The sequence below is a fragment of the Lupinus angustifolius genome, chromosome LG11 (assembly GCF_001865875.1).
Source record: "Lupinus angustifolius cultivar Tanjil chromosome LG11, LupAngTanjil_v1.0, whole genome shotgun sequence".
In the NCBI taxonomy this organism is placed as follows: Eukaryota; Viridiplantae; Streptophyta; class Magnoliopsida; order Fabales; family Fabaceae; genus Lupinus; species Lupinus angustifolius.
Window position 1 is genome coordinate 18,878,159 of NC_032019.1, and position 4,631 is coordinate 18,882,789.

Sequence of the window (4,631 nt, forward strand, 5' to 3'; positions counted from 1 at the left end):
ATGGTTTTCTGAACGTTGTCTCTTATTTATAGCATGGTGTTTAGGCGGTTACATTCGTTGCAAACAGTTAAACGGTTGAACCAGAATTCAGTTATAACAAATAACATACTAGTTAATCGATTAGGACTACCCGTTAATTGATTAACCATGCAACAAAATGACACAGAAAACAGTTCAAACAGAAAATACTGATTTAACATAAAAGCAGTTGAGTTAATTGATTAAGTCACCATGTTAATCGATTAACTAGAACATTAATGCACATGTTTCAAAAGGTAAACTTCTCATATGTTATGCACAACATATATACATGTTCTAGCAATTATATTATGCCTAATATGCACATATAACATGTATGATTAATGCATGAACATACGATTAACTAGATGATATGTCTCATGGATATGATATGACAATTAAGATGGCTTAAGAGACTAGCACCTAGGTTCACCTAACATATACTCACTTACTACGACACACATCCCAGACTACTTAGAATATAGACTCAAATTATGTCCTAGTCTAGATATGACCAAATGAGCAAAAGGAATGTTGATTGTTGAGCCATCTTTAAGCTTTAATATAACCTTGTCTTCATCAAAACATAGGCAGAGAAATTCTAGTGCTATCCTTGACATTTTGCACTCTCAATCTCCCCATTTTTGATGATGACAAACACTATATCAAAATTCTTCAATTGTTGAGGGATTAGCTTGATGATGAATTTGCAGAATGGTTGTTAATGGCTGTTTTTCAAAGAACAAAGTTGAAGCGCATTTGCTTCCTTGTAGGTAAGCAAACATCATATACGAAAGCTTGGTAAAAACAACCTGCAAAACTTAATACAACCTGCAAAATGTATGTAAACACAACAACCAACCTTTCTCCCCCTTTTAACATTATCAAAAAGATAAAAAATATTCAATTCTAGTCAAAAGTTAGGAGAGTTATGATGGTTATAACAGACTGTAATTAATCAATTAAATTTTGGGTAAGTAACTAATTAACCAGCTGTGAGAAGCTTGAACAAATTCATAGTTTTTCATCATTTAATCGATTAACTGAACCCATTAATCGATTAAATGGACAAGAAACAACAATAGAACAGTTTTAATGGCATGGAAGGTTATGATATATCAAGTTAAGCATGGAATGATTAAGCATTGGATATGTATGAGCAATTAGCAATAGGCATAATCATTCGATATAGTGACATATACCAATCATGATCAAGATCCATTTAAAACAAAGTAAAGTGATATATGCAACATAATTAAAGTTCAAGTATGAACATGATAATTTGAAATCATTTTAACACAAAAGGTTAAGTTGTAAATCAGTAGTTCAACAAAAGTTAAAGAGTTATTACAATCCAAATAAGGGCAGCGATGCAACATAAAAAATAAGTTCTCAAGAGGAAACAAGGATCAACAATGTCCATTAGCTAGGAAGGCTAAACTAAGACTCTAAGGGTTCCTATATAAGGATGAGATGGAGGATTATGGTTGTCAGGAATCGACGAGCTACTACCATCCTTGATGAAGGCACTCAGCTTGTTGAACTCAACACATAGTCTTCTAGTCTGAGAGTCAGTAGTGGTCTGAATATGGTTCCGCAATGATTGGTAATGGTTGTCAATGTATGCATTTTGACACTCCTCAAAATGCTCCAAATTCGTATGATACGAGTCCTTGAGAGACTGAAAGTGAAGGTTCATCCTATTGTTGAGACGTTGTTCCATAGCATCCATGTAAGCTTGTCCAAAAGCAGGTTCCTGTTATGCATGTCCTGAATACTCCCCTGAGTTGTAGCAAATGCCTCTTGGTTATTATCTTGATCATCTTCACCGGAAGGATCAAGGTTCACATTGTTGAAGTCCTCTTGATATTTCCATGTGTTACCATACTTGTAAATACCCATTTTATGAATCAAACTTTCTGTTGCCATACTTGTAGATGCCCATCTTGTGAATTAAACTCTCACCAATCAAGTGATCCTTGTCTGAGCAGTCCAGCACTATAGTATCTGAAACATCAATATGTAGATAGTCAATAACTCGAGATATGAAGATACTATAAGGAAGCAGTCTTGATTGAGAGGTGAAGACGCTATACATGACCTTCAGAATCTTGTCAGGCCAATTTATCATGATTTTCTCCTTCACCACAAACATGAACCTCAAATCATTCACAATAGGTTGTGCATGATTTGTGTTTCTATGAATCAATATGTAGGCAATCAAGTAGTGTAGGAGTCTATTTTCCACGGACAGTGACCCAACTTTGGTCAATTCGCCTTGAACATATAATTAAGGTCTACGCAAACACGACTTATACATTTAGACAGCATCAAACGAGTTGTTGTCTTCCCAACCACAATCACTTAAACTAACACCTGAACAAGCTAAACCACCCACGTTCATAAAGACATCTTCATTAATTTCAAACAGTTTTCCAGCAATCATCGACCAATATTTCCCATCTTTGAATCTGAAGTTAGCATAGTATTCCCTAACTAGAGCAGGGTAAATGTTACCTTTCAATTCCAAGAAGGGGACAACCCATTGAGCTTGCAAACTATGCGGAAAATGGAAGTTTTGTTCCGCTAGCCAAGTCAAATTCGCAAACTGAATATATGTAGGTTTTCTTCCCTAAAATTTCAGCAATTGGGTTTCTTGTAGAATCAATGAATAGTATGGGTCCCCGTGGTCCTACCTTGGTTGTTGAGGTGGCATGGTTTTTGGAGCACGTGGTGGACGTTGCGCGGTTATTTTGATTCTCTTAGCACGTCCCCTGTCCATAGCAATCAAACACTGAACTGTGAAGGTTTAGAGGAAGGTTGAGGGAAACCTAGGGCATGGTTTTCAATTTGGGTAAAACGAATTTCTTAAAAATGGGAGATGAGGAAGTCAGTTTATGGAGTGGAAATGTAGCAAGGTGATTCTGTTTGGGGCTAGGTTGAAGCTTAGGGATGATGTTGGACTTGTTCCTCTGAGATTTGAGAGAAAATGGGATGAATGGGGTTTTGAAAAATGCCCAGAAACGCTTCTGTTTCTGATATACTGATGACGTTAATCGATTAACATCATCCCTTAATCGATTAACCTGAGTTAAAATTGCCAGGTTTAAAATTGTTGGCCCAGGTAATCGATTAACGTATTTACTTAATCGATTAAATGCATCAGATACAACATTTTGGATGTTTTTAAAAGCATGCATAGATTTCAAACTTATTGGCAAATTAATTTTAAGAAATCACATATATTTAAAGCATTTAAGCACATAATCATGGATTATATAAGGAATCATAAGCATTCAACATTATTTATAAAGCATTCATGAGGGGTCATGCAAGGCAATCACAAATTATCAATCAAGATATTTTTCATCAAGGATTCCTAGTTCTCTTCGAAGAACATAGAAAGTATCTCGTGAGAGGGGCTTGGTGAAAATATATGCTAATTGTTTAGATGTTTTAACAAATTCTAATATACAATCACCTTTTTGAACATGATCACGCAAGACTTATTTCAATATGCTTGGTTCTAGAATGCAAGACGGGATTCTTGGAAAGGTTAATGGCACTCGTGTTATCACACTTAATAAGGATCTTTTCTAATATGAGCCCAAAGTCCTTAAGTTGTTGCTTCATCCAAAGGATTTGAGCGCAACACACGCCATCAGCAATAGATTGAAGATGTGGACAAAGCAACGCACACTTGCTTTTTACTATGCCATGCAACTAGGGAGTTGCCTAATAGGTGACAAGTCCTACTAGTGCTTTTACGATCCAACTTACACCCAGCAAAGTCGGAATCGGAGTAACCTACCAAGGATAGGGAGGCATCCCTATGATACCATAATTCCATATTTATAGTCCCCTTTAGATATCTCATGATACGTTTTACAGCAATATAATGTGATTCTTTTGGCAAAGCTTGAAATCTAGCACACATACAAATGCTAAACATAATATCGGGGCAGCTAGCAGTTAAGTACAATAATAAGCCGATTATCCCACGATATTTGGTTACCTTAATCACTTTTCCCTTTTCATCTTTGTCTAGATAGCATGCAGAAGCCATAGGTGTAGATGCATATTTACACTGCTCCATATCAAATTTCTTCAGTAATTCCTTGCAATACTTCGACTGAAGGATGAAGATGCCACTTTCCATTTGTTTAATTTGAAACCCAAGGAAGAAAGTCAGCTCACCCATCATCGACATTTCAAACTCCCCCTACATCAACCCAGAAAATTTCTTACAAAGGATGTCGTTAGTAGATCTGAAGATAATATCATCAACATATATTTGAACAACTAAAACATGATTATCTAATCTACAGATAAAGAGAGTGGTGTCGACCAAATCTCTTTCAAATCCTTTTTCTAATAGGAACGAACTCAATCTATAGTACTAGGCTCTGGGAGCCTGTTTTAGGCCATAGAGGGCCTTCTTGAGTTTATACACATGGTTCGGGTATTTGAAGTTTTCAAACCCTGGTGGTTGGTCTACGTACACCTCCTCTTGAATATATCCATTTAAAAATGCACTTTTGACATTCATTTGGAAAAGTTTAAAATTCATGATTGATGCAAAAGACAAGAGCATCCTAATGGCTTCAAGTCTG